The following is a 13,468-nucleotide window of genomic DNA, read 5'->3' as shown; positions in this document are numbered from 1 at the left end:
ATTAAATAATATATTAACCTTAAAATAACTTTAATGTTATTTTATTTTTGGAAAAAGAAGCATCGAATCATTGGTTTCTTTGTTTTTGTGTTAAATCAAAATTTAGTAATCATTGCTATGCCTTTATGTGTAACATGTCATCTTTGTTTCTTAAATTAAAAAAAAAACTTGTGTATTTATTTATTATTTTAATAATTTTTTTATATAATGTTTAAAACTATCAATAACTCATTCTTAACCTATAAATAAGTAGATAATACGTTCATGTCTTTTTGCATTGATAATAATATACAATATTTATTTATTTACTTTTTAATAATAATAAAATAAAATAAATTGAGAAATTATATGGATTTTGTAAAGATATAATATATGGTTTTGTAGGTCCAATAGTGCAAGACAACTAAAAGCAATTTAACTTAATCGAATGTGGGCAACTATATTGATTATTAATGAAGTTTATGGGCCTAAGACAAAGCCCATTGTGGACCTTTTTTCAACTTTACCAGCCCATACAACTTCCATTCAATATTCCTTTCTCTTTTCTTTTTCTTTTTATCCTCAGAGATGTTTGTACAATCATGAAAGGTGTTGAATGCGATTGGAGAATGTATTGTCTATGTAAGTGTTGTTGATGAATTTACGTGTTGTGTATAAAACGTAATATTATGATTAGATCTTTTATTTATGTGTTGTCTTATGATTAGATCTTTCATTTACAAGGTTGATGAACTTTTATCCTACTTTGAGGAAATTATTGGGCAGAGATCTCCATCTAGATGATTAAGTTACCTATTGGTTGCCTAACAATTTCATATAAGGGGCTATACTAAGGGTAGCAAGTAAGAACCTTCTTTCGAAAATGATAAAATTATATCTAGATTTTAAAAAAAAATATTAATAAATGATAAAATTATATTTTGACCTTAAATTTATAATTCAATTTTACACTTTAATTTTTTTTTCATCCGAAACACTTTCCATTGCATTTGTAGGTAATAAAAAAATGACTCTCAAAAAATTTTTCATTAACAAGTAGATTCACACCTGTTGAGTATGACTCCTATTTTAGTCAAATTTGAGAAATAATTTTTCAATTAAACTCTATTTATTTGTTTCAATCAAACTCTGATTAGTCTAGATTATTTTATTATTATTTGACCTATGAATTTTGTAACACCCTTTACCCATGTCCAATGCCGAGACAAGGTACTAGGCATTACCGGACTTAAACGTACACGTACATGAAAAAACCAGGCCATAAAATTTCTTTTAATTCAAAACTTTTCAAACACATGCATGTCATCCCTTATTTGGGTCTACGAAGCCCAAAATATACATCGGGATTGATTCAGGACTAAATCGAGAACTTGAGAAGTTTCAAGAAAACTTAGAAAATTTCCCCATGAAACAGGGTCACACGCCCGTGTGGACATAGGGACACGTCCGTGTGCCTTTGACACGCTTGTGTCTTCAAGCCATGTAACTCTCTGTTTTTGACGTCAGCATGCAAATTGAATCACACGGGGTCAAACCACATGCCTGTGTCTCCAGACCGTGTCCCTCACACGGTTGAGACACACGACCATGTCTCAGCCCGTGTAGTCAACACTTGGGCTATTTTTCAAGCCTTCATGTTACCCATAAACCCTTACAACCTTATACATATTAAAACCACAAATCATGGCATCATTTTAGTGATTAAACACTCCTTATTAAGATATATTCATAACATTAACATGTCCTCATACAAGCAATGCATCTACTTATGCAATACGAGGTCTAGATTCTTTAATTCACATCCATAAGACTTGTCATTTTGATGATCACTTTTACCATTATACTATGTGTAAGGCCCAATTTTAGCCCAGGTCCAAAACCCATAAACAAATAAACAAAAATAAAAGTTCCAATAGCCCAAGATACAAAAAATGGAAGCCCAAACATAACTAGACCCAAACCCCAAATAACCCAAATAAAACCTAGCCCAAAAGGGCCCAAAACCTTAAAACTTTTTGCCACCTAAGAAACCCTAGCCCCTAGTGCTTGCAACAGCCGCCGCTCCTCCAACGGCCTCCGCGTCCCACGCCACTCGAACTTCTAATACCGCACCACACGCACCTCCACGTCAGAGCCCACGTCCACAACGTAACCTGCAATGGAATAAACAATTGTAAAAAGGCTATAAAAGCCTTAGAAAATCAATTGTAAAGGGACCTTTTTTTTTTGGGACGAATATATTGGACACAAAAGAATACACAAAAGCAATAGATCAATAGAAATCAGAATACAAAGTTTTTTTTATATATACTTTTGACTATTTTTTTTGTTTTTCTATTTTTTTACTACTATTGTTTTATTTGTATTTACCATATATTTTATAAAATTAAAAAGGGAAAATGTTTTACCTTCGTCACCATCGTGTGCGGCAGCGCCGACGACAACAGATGGCGGCGCGTGCGGTGGCCCAACGGCCAAAGCCATGGCTGGAGTTCGGCCTAAAGGGAAGGCTTGAGAGAGTTTTTAGGAAAGGTTTAGTTTTTTTTTTGGTTTTTGAAAAGGAAAATGAGTTTTTTTTGCAAAAATTTGACTTTTATAAGGCCCCTATACAGTGCCGTTTTGGTGATTAGCTTTGGAGGCCAAAACGACGTCGTTTTGGCCTCTGACCTGAAAACCCGACCCATGGTAGCCTAGGATCCACGTGTTTTTGGACTGAGGGTCTATTTGCGCCCTCAGTCCTTTCGCTTTTGAGGTTGATTCTTATGGGTCCTATTTTCATTTTCCTTACCTTTGATTTTTGCCACAAACTTTCATTTCGTTTTAATTTAAACCTTAAAACCATTTTTTTTGCCAGTGCCTGATACGCTGAGTTTGGAGAAGGGGAATAATTTCCAATCAAGCCCCTCTCCTTTTTGCGCATGTTACAATTTAGGCCCGTGGCCTTGCTTTATTTTGATTTTTCCCCTTCAATTCTGTTCAGTTTTCAATTTAACCTTTTCCTTATTTTATTTTTATGCTATTTCTAAAATTTTATACTTTGTTCAGTATTATATTTATTTGTTTATTTATTTTTATTTTTATATCAAACGCATATTTTTGATTAATTTAGTAGGCATGTTTCATTTTTCATTTTTCGCTTTTATATCATTTCTATTTTATTATTTGTTAATTTGTTACTTTACTTCCATTTTTAAAAAAAATTATTATTACTATTATTTCCTATTAGTATTATTATCTCAACCTCTATTATTTTATTACTATCAGTATTATTTTTACTATTACGATTATTTTCTATAATTATTATTTTTACCTTTATTATTATTATTATTATTATTATTATTTCTGTTATAGTATTATTATCATCATCATTATTTTTGCTATTCTCATTTTTCTTTTTTTTGAAAAAAACATTTTATTCAAAGTTTCCCTATTTCTATGTTATGTGCTCATCCCTGTTTTAAATTAAACTTTTCACTAATTTTTTTTTTTGCTATCTCATTTATGATTCCTTTATTATTTTACCTATGGCAATTTGATTGTGTTTTGTTCTCATTGTTATCTATTAATGTATTTGTTTATTTATTTATTTATGTCTTCGTATACTTGCAAGTTGATGTTATTCATTATTATTTTATTTGCATTATTATTAATCGCCAAGTACGACTACTTTCGCGTTTTAACCAATTTTCGATTTTAAATGTTACATAGATTGTACCCTTTTACCCAAATTCATATTTCTTTAAAAAGCTAAAACGAGGCAATATTTCGTATTTGGGGAGTTTGAGAGACCGTGCCCAATCGTGCTGGGTTTCGATTTCTCAATCAACTAGAATACAAAATATCCTTGTGAAATTTTGTCTATGTTTTCTTAAATTAAAACTAGACAATATCTTGTGTTTGGGGGGTTTGGGAGGTCGTGCCTAATCGTGCTGGGCTTCGATTTTCCATTCGACTAAAATACAGAATATCCTTTTGAAATTCATCCATGTCTTCTCAAATTAAAATGAGGCAATGTTTCGTATTTGGAAATTCGATAAATCGTGCCCAATCGTGCTGGATTTCGATTTACCTTTTGGGCCGAATAGTCAAATATCCTTTTTAAAAGTTTTAAGTGCATGTGTTTTGGAAATCCTGAGATGATCTTGTGTCGAGGGTTCGAAATATTGTATCTAATCGTGTTGGACGTAATATTTTATTCCTTCTAAGCGAAAGAATCTCAATATCCAATTCAAGTTATCCAAACGTTTTAAAGGAATTGTATTTTAAAATCTTTTTCAAAGCTTCAACATCCCCCTCTATGCCTTGCGGTAATGATTCCTCAGGCATTACGACCTTTACCACAACGATGCTGTCCATAGATCAAATTATTTCGTGGATTGGATTTCACTTGACTGTCTACGGCTCCATTGCGTGTGCCCGGGGTAGAAGTTTTGTATAAATGTATCGCCATGCTATTAAGTATTTTGAATTAAGTTCTTTAATTGATCAATACAGTGCCAATTTTGGGCGTTGCGAGGGTACTAATCCTTCCTTGCGCGTAACTGACTTCTGAATCCGTTTTATAGTTTTTCGTAGACCAAAAATGTTGTTTTAATAAATAGAAATACTTTATTAAAATGATCAATCACAAGGTGACCCGAACACACCTAAACAAAAAGGATTGGTGGCCACTCCATTTTCGTTTTAAAGTCGATCCCCATTTTTCAAGATAAAAATGGTTTCGACAGCTTGACAACTCTACTGGGAAAAATAAGAGAGTCAAGCCGTAAAATTGATTATTTTCTGTCCTTTTGTCGAAAATTAAAAGTTTGATTTTTTAACATGCGATCCTTTGATTGCATTTCATTAGTTTTATGGATCATCATTTTATTCATGTTTTGTATTTTGAGTTTTTATATCCCCTTGCATCATCTTGCATGACCGTTGTGGTCGCACATTTTAAGTTGGAGTGAGAAACTATTTCCTTCGTGAGGTTTTCACCTCCGTGCAGGATAGTGGATCGCTTTCGGGATACATCCGTACCTATGTTTTCGTGAGGTTTTCACCTCCGTACAGCCATAGGGAAATATATTCCTCTGAACCGAAACTCGATCCATATGAGCCTATAATAGGTGAGGATCGATGAATCTGCTGGTTTAGGTACCCTTTTCTTTAGAACCAAACTGCATATAATGAGCCTTAAGAGCCCAACCCTAGGTAGAATTACTCCAAACCCTAGCAATCACCCAAATTGGTGCTTGTTTATTTTTTTCATTTACTTTGACTATTATATTTGGTATATTATACTGACTTGTTGTGTTTTATTTTGGCCATAATTGCATGTCATTTCATTCAAAATAGGTATCGATTCACGTTCGATTACTAATTTAGGGAGCTTGTCATGGAGAACGAATTTCTTGATAAAGTAGAAGATAATGCGGCTATCCGTATATGGTCAGAGAAAATGCAATTAGAAAAAAGGGACAATCTTGCCGAGCGGTATACATCAGAATTGTGTGAGCACACCCGCATTAGTGTGACGCAAAATGATCTTCAAGAATTAAAGGAGATATGAGACCGGTGGGATGAAGAGACCAAGCGGTTGTCCTATAGTTAGTTATTGGGATTTGTCTTACTTACTTGACATCAAGGTAGACGAACACTTATTCCAGGCTCTCGCTCAGTATTGGAATCCTGCCTATAGTTGTTTTACCTTTGGGAATGTAGATTTGGTACCTACCATAGAGGAATATACAGCCCTACTTCACTATCCGAAGGTACAGGTTGATAGAGCTTATTCTAAGGTTGCTAATGCCTTGCCTTTAGTAAAGAAATTGACGAACGTTATTGGGATGAGTGAGCAGTGGATTACGGCAAGGGTCAAGCAAAAGGGGGAGTATAAGTGCATCCCATGGAGAAGTTTGAGGGAGTTGATCCTAGCGCACCCTGATACGAAGAAGAGAGTTGACGTTTTTGCTTTGAGCATCTAGGGTTTAATAATTTTCCTTAGGGCATTAGGGTATGTAGATGAGGCAGTCTCGGATCTCTTCGACCGACTTGAAAAAGGAGTCACACCTATTCCGGCAATCTTGGCAGATACATTTAGATATTTGAATGCATGCAAGAGAGCTGGAGAAGGCAGATTTGTAGGGTGCGCGCAGTTATTGTTAGCTTGGTTTCATAGTCATTTCTGAAAGGTGGATAAAGTTTCTTATCGGGTTTTTTCCGAGGATTACTTCCCGTTAACGGAGATAAGGGTACGCCCAGGAGGGATGACATATCGGAGAAAAATTGGATCGCACTCCTTTGAAGTCTCCAAGAGGAGGATGTTGAGTGGAGAGCTCCTTGGTTGGTTCCCATGAGATCCTCTATCTGTGTGGAAGTTTTGATTGGGTACCTCTACCTGGAATTTTGGGAGCCGTGGGATATGCTCATTTGCTCGTACTAAGGCAATACAGATCGAGACAGTAGCATGGGCTAGCTTAATCTGAATTCACGTATAGGGGAGTTAACTACAAGAAAAAAGATTAAGGATATTTCTAGTGCTTGGAGCCAGATTCGTCGAGTGAAAAGAGTTACTGTAGGACCAATGGCGACCCCCGAATATGACAGTTGGCGGAATAGGAGAGTTAATGATAATATCCCCAGACCAAGGTAAGAAGGCACTCGACCGATGCAAGAATACCTGCAAGTAGTCCCCTCCGAGTTAGAAATCATAAAACAGGACTTTGAAAAGAGGAATTTAGAGTTAGGGAAAAAGATAGAATAATTGGAGGAAAAGATGCTTTTGAGGTTAGATGTCGATGTTCAGAAACTTGAGGCCGAGAAGTTAAGAAAAGGAAAGAGGAAGGCCGAAGAGGACTTGGATAGTTTGAAGACTGATTACAAAAAACTACACATGTCGATGATAACAGCGGGATTAGGGAAGACGTCGGAGTAATGGCGACAAGAAGTTTAAGAAGGAAAGGCTAAAGCTGATCAGTAGGAGAAGAGGTACCATGATGCTCAAGCACGTGAAAATGCCTTAAAGAAGAGTCTGGTTGAAGGCCAAGATGAGAAGCAGAGATTAGCAGCTTGGGTAGCAGAGTTAGAAAGGGCGTTGCATCAGAGTCGTGGTCGTAACTTTGACATTGAGCTAGGGGCAAGCCTCAGTAGGATCAAGGATTTGAAAGGAAGGGTAGAAGAACTTGAGTCTACATTACAGAACTGTGAACTTCGAAATGAATTCCTTGAGATGAATAATGAGCAGTGGAAGGAACAGTTCTGTCGATCGCAGGACCAGGTCGGGGATAGAGATCATATAATGGGCGAAGCCGTGGCTCAGATTCGAGAAGTGGCCGATCATTTACAGACCTTAGCGGTTCAAGCTGATGTGTTAAGTGTGAAATATGAGTTAGAGTCAGACCGGGGTCGTGACCTGGCTTGTCTCCTTAAGAGAATTAAAACTTTGAGCATTAAGGCCAAGCCGTATATATGATCTATTTTATGTAAAGATTTTTGTTTTCTAATAAAGTTTTCTAATTGAAATTGAATCAAAATCGATGTCTCTTTAGTCTTGCATACATCTTATGCATTCGCATTACATTGCATCATGTGCATTAAACTTCACAAAGGAACCCTAATTAAAAGTAATTGTATTATAGTTACCCTGGAACATCAATACTACACGAGGAAAAAGACCAAAATTATGGATCAAAAGCTGGAAAAACTGGAACAAATGCAGAAAGAAATGTAGGAGCGACTGCAAGCACAGATGCAAGAGCAACTGGCCAAGATTCAGCAGGATATGAAAGATCAGATGCAAGAATCTCAGAAGGACATGATGAATCAGCTAACTCAGTTGTTGCTCGGAGGGCCAGGAAAAGGAAAGAGCCCCATGGTCAACCCAGATGGCGATAGCGAGATCCTTACTTACCCTTCAGGTTTTACCCCAGTGAATACCCCAGTACCACCACAAAGGGTGTCTGTCAATATCAAACCTCAGTATCAGGCTGGTACTTCGGCACTGATGAATTTCCTGACGGGCTCGTGTTCTAAACTCGAGGACGATCGGGTAAATCCTTCGGTCCCCGACTTTAACGAGATGACAGATGTGGGGAAGGCAAAAGGAGAACTCCCAAAGTAACTGGAAGTCCGATACAAATGGCTGGAGGAGAAATTCAATGCGGTGGAAAGCACAGATTATCAATGTAGTATGGATGCTAAAGAGTTGAGTTTGGTTCCAGATCTAGTGCTCCTTCCGAAGTTCAAAATGCCAGAGTTTGAGAAATACATCGAAACCAGCTGCCCTAAGGCCCACATCACGATGTTCTGTCGGAGGATGATTGGTCATGTCAATAATGATCAGTTGTTAGTTCACTATTTCCAAGATAGTCTGAGTGAAGCTGCGGTTAAATGGTACAATCAGTTGGGTCGCATCCAAATTAAATCGTGGTGGGACTTAGCACAGGCCTTGATGAAGCAGTATGGCCATGTGACGGACATAGCGCCTGATCGGATTACATTACAGAACATGGAGAAGAAGTCAAATGAGAGTTTCAGGCAGTATGCTCAGAAGTGGAGGGAAGTCGTTACGCAAGTTCAACCGTCGCTTTTGGAAAAGGAGACAACCATGTTTTTCATTAATACTTTGAAGGCACCTTTTATTAAACACATGCTGGGAGGCACAACAAAGAGTTTCACGAACATAATGATGTCCGGTGAAATGATAGAGAATGCGATAAGGTGAGGAAAAATAGAGGATGGGGAGAGCGCCAGGAGGTCAGCCCTGAAAAAGAGAGAAAGTGAGGTCGGAAATGTGAGCATGGGTCATGTAAAACTAATCACAGTTAATCAGCCAAAAACGACAGTTACAGGCCAGCAAGCTTCGAAAAAATAGGAGCTCAGTACGAAACAAAGCACGGAGAAGCTCCGGTTCACTCCAATTCTAATAACATACCAGGAGTTGTACAAAAGTCTATTCGATGCGCACATTGTATCCCTGTTCTACTTAAAACCGTTACAACCCCCGTACCCTAAGTAGTATGATGCAAGTGCCCCATGTGAATATCATGCGGGCATCGCGGGACACTCGATAGAGAACTGCACTTCCTTTAAAAGAGTAGTCGAATGGCTTATTAACATGGGTGTTGTGAAGTTCGATAATACACCTAGTGCGGGAAACCCGTTACCCAATCATACTATTAATGGGGTAAACGCGGTAGTCGAGAATGTGGGAAGGAGAGTTAAGTTGGATGTGGCAAAAGTGAAAACCCCAATGAGGGAGGTTTTGAATAAGATGGTAGAGAGAGGTTTAATTATACAAGACTTTGGGAGCAAATCGCAAGAAGCAGGGAACTATTGTGAGTTCCACGGAGAGGAGGACCATGAGATTGAAACATGTGATGAATTCAGAGCCCTGGTGCAGGGTCTAATGGATAATAAGGGCTGGAGTTCTTTGAGTTTACTGAGGAGGAAGATGTGTACGCCTCGGAGGAGGGGCTAATAAAGAGGGTCTGTGAGGTCAATCACCCAGTGGTGATTATTTCACGATTGAAAGTCGATGAAGCTAGAGCGAGAGCGACGCCAAGAGTGGTGATTCAGAAACCCGTGGCTTTTCCTTACAAGGATAACAAATGAGTGCCTTAGAATTGTAACTGTAATGTGACGTCATTAGGAGAAGGGACGCTGGTCAGCATGCCAGATACAAAAGCCAAGCCTGTAAAAGGGAAATCTTTGATGTTTGAGCAGGGGGAAGAGAGGACAAAACCATTGGTTAATGAACCGGTAACCGCGGATGAAGTAAAAGAATTTCTGAAGTTCCTGAAGCACAGTGAGTATAGTGTTGTGGAACAGTTGCACAAGCAGCCAGCACGCACCTCGGTACTAGCTTTGTTCCAAAATTCAGAGGTACACCGTAATGCGTTGATGAAGGTGTTGAATGAAACTTATGCCGCTGAAGACATTTCAGTGAACAAGCTAGACTGTCTTGTCAGCAATATAAGTGCCAATAACTTCATTTCTTTCAGCGATGATGAGATACTGCCAAGTGGCATGGGGTCTACCAAGGCTCTACACATCACCACCCGGTGCAAATGGTATACACTACCGGGGGTATTGATTGACAATGGGTCGACACTGAATGTCTTGCCATTACCCATATTGAGCAGGTTACCTATAGATAGTTCTCATATTAAGGCATGCCAAAACATAGTGAGAGCGTTCGGTGGCACTGAGAGGAAAGTAATGGGTAGAATTGAGATCCCCCTTCTGATCAGACCCGACACGTACGAGGTAGACTTTTTCGTGATGGACATCAAGCCCTCTTATAATTGTTTACTGGGAAGGCCTTGGATTCACTCAGTGGGAGTGGTACCATCATCATTGCACCAGAAGTTAAAGTTGGTAACAGAGGGTCTGCTGATAACCATAAATGCAGAGGAGGACATTATCGCCTCTGTTACTAGTGACGAGCCGTACATCGAGAATGATGATGAAGTAATTGAGTGTTCCTTTCGGTCATTGGAATTTGTCAACGTCGTACATCGAGAATGATGATGAAGCAATTGAGTGTTCCTTTCGGTCATTAGAATTTGTCAATGCGACTTTCATTATCGAAGAAGGCAAGATCCCAATGCCGAAAATATCCAAAGCTACGAGGATGAGCTTACTACTGATGGTAGGAAAAGGGGCATTGCCTGGAAGGAGACTTAGAAAATACTTCCACGGACGGGTTGAAGTGCCGGGTTTAGCTGGAAAGCAGGATCGCTTCAGTTTGGGATATAGGCCAGACGCTAGACAAAGAAAGGAAGAGTTAGAGAGGAAACATGATAGACGAAGGGCACGTTTGAGTGGGATAGAGGTCAAGTGGGAGTCAATGACCTTTCCCCACATATCCAATACATTCGTGTCAGAAGGAATTATTCATCTAGAATTAGAGATGACAAGAGAAGAGACAGCTGAAGATTTGATGGGCAATTTGAGCATCAATGCCCTATTTGAGGAGGAAGTGATGGAAAGAGACTTATCAAGCATTCACCCTTATGAGCTTGGCAGTGTTCTAAACAATTGTACTCTGGAAGAAATTCCTGTAGTTCTTAGGGCTAATATAGAGTAATGTTCAGAACTCACTTGTTTTAACCCTAGAAACAATAAGAATCTTTTGTGAAATAGACTCATGTTCAAACATCTTTATTTAATAAGAAATGCATTTTTGTGTCTCATTCTGGGCAAATATTATTTCATATTCTCATTACATTTATAATCATGCTGATAAACCGTAAATTATACATATTTTTACCCCATGTTTAATGCATTTTATGGATGATTTTTCATTAGAATTGGTGAATTCAATGCTCCTAATGCTTTAATTTCATGTTTTATACTTATGAGAGCATAGGAGAGCGAAAAGAACGAGAAACGAGCCAAAAATGGAGAAAATGGGCCAAAGTACGAAATCAACACGGCCTGAAGTCTATAAATACACCCTAGAAGAGGAAGAAAAGAGAGACAGAGAATGGGGAGTAAGGAATTACTCCGAAAAAGCTGATTGATCCATCTCAGAAGCCGGATTCATCATCAAGACTGAAGATCCCTCCTCAATTTCCCTTCAAAAGTTTTGGGTTTTCTTTATGTTTTGTATTCTTTATTCTTCTGAGATGTTTTCTTATTTAGTTATGAACTAAAACCCCTAAATACCTAAGGGGAATGAAACCTAAGATGAATCTTGTTATTATTTTCTGAGTCGTATGATAAATATTTAACTTGTTCTTAATTATGTGTTCTTAATTCTTGTTTTGATATCCCAGGATACTGATTCAAGACATGCTCTTATCTAAGAGTACATTTACCATAATTAAGCGAAGTTGATTGCGCGCCTAGACATAGGGTGACAAGATTTTACATGATTAGGGTGAAACCTAATAAGGGGATCCATAGATCGAGTTAATGTAACCCTAGAGTGTTAATTAGAGAAAAGTCTCGGTTAATCAATCTAGGGATTAGACGTTATTAGTCTTGAATAGGGATAATAACATAACTTAGGGATCTCTACGGAACAAGTTGAAAGAATAAATCGTCCGACTCGGAGCCAGAATAACAAGTAAAGTCTAGGTGGATTTTTCCTTAGGTATTGTCTTAAGTCAATCGATTTTTCCCAAAAGCAAATTCCCCAATTCTTTTCTCTGTGCATTCTTAGTTTAGATAATTAGTTAATTACAACAAAACCTCTTTATTCTTAGGCTAGATAATAAAAAGACAGTCATTACTAGTACTTTTAGTTCCTTTGGGTTCGACAATCCGGTCTTGCTAAAACTATACTACTGTTCGATAGGTACACTTGCCTACATCGCGATAATAGTTAGTTCAAGAACGAGTAATTATAAATATTTAAAACCTATCACGAAACCACGCGATCAAGTTTTTGGCGCCGTTGCCGGAGAACTAAGATATTAGGAACGCTCAATTTTAATTACTTTAGCCATTTATTTTTCTTACAACTTAATTTTATATTATTATTATTATTTACTTATTTACTTTTTCCTTCTCTTGGAAGGTTTTTTTTGTTTATGACTAGAAGAAACCCGTCGGGACCATTACTTTTTGACGAAGAAAATGATCGTACAGTTCGCAGAAATCAAAGAGAAATAAGGCGAAGCTTAAGATACACGAAGAATGAGCAAGAAGACGACACTCAACCCCTAACCGAAAAGATAGCTGAAAACCAAGGCAATCAGCTACCTCCTACAATTGCGGTTAATCAAAATCCTGCTCCACGCACTATGTATGATTATGCTAAACCTTCTTTAACAGGAACTGAATCAAGTATAGTTAGACCTACTGTAGCTACAAATTCTTTTCAATTAAAACCTAATAATATTCAAATGATACAACAATTTGTTTAGTTTGATGGTTTGCAGGATGAGGATCCCAACGCTCATTTAGCCAACTTCTTAGAACTATTCGATACATTTAAAATTAATGACGTTTCTGATGATGCCATACTTTTTCGGTTGTTTCCCTTTTCATTGAGGAACAAAGCTAAACAGTGATTGAACTCGTTACCACGAGGGTTAATTACTACTTGGGAACAAATGACTGAAAAATTTTTACTAAAATATTTTTCACCGGCTAAAACGGCTAAATTACGTAATGATATCTCTTCTTTTGTGCAGATGGATTTAAAAACCCTCTACGATGCATGAGAGAGATACAAGGGCTTACTGAGAAGGTACCCTCACCATGGGTTACCACTTTGGCTCCAAGTACAAACATTTAACAATGGTCTGAATCCTTCGACTCGGCAAATGGTTGATGCAGCAGTGGGCGGAACCATTAACAATAAAATACCGGAAGATGCCTATGAGTTTATAGAGGAGATGTCACTGAATAAATATCAGTGGCAAGTCATGAGGACAAAGCCAACAAAAATAGTCGGCGTTTATAACGTCAATTCGGTCACCATGCTCTCTAATCAGGTCGAACTCTTGAATAAAAAGATTGATGGTTTTCT

The 13,468-nt window shown here is 37.7% G+C and overlaps 1 non-coding gene across 1 annotated transcript; it reads right to left on the bottom strand.

The window, feature by feature from the left end:
• Positions 1–13,097: 13,097 nt before the first annotated feature.
• Positions 13,098–13,204, bottom strand: LOC121211849 (small nucleolar RNA R71). The gene has a single exon (XR_005907067.1). It is a non-coding gene; the product is annotated as a small nucleolar RNA R71 (small nucleolar RNA).
• Positions 13,205–13,468: the final 264 nt, after the last annotated feature.

The sequence above is a fragment of the Gossypium hirsutum genome, chromosome A12 (assembly GCF_007990345.1).
Source record: "Gossypium hirsutum isolate 1008001.06 chromosome A12, Gossypium_hirsutum_v2.1, whole genome shotgun sequence".
NCBI lineage: Eukaryota > Viridiplantae > Streptophyta > Magnoliopsida > Malvales > Malvaceae > Gossypium > Gossypium hirsutum.
The sequence above is the reverse complement of the archived record's forward strand: the minus strand, read 5'-3'. Positions and strand labels throughout refer to the sequence as shown.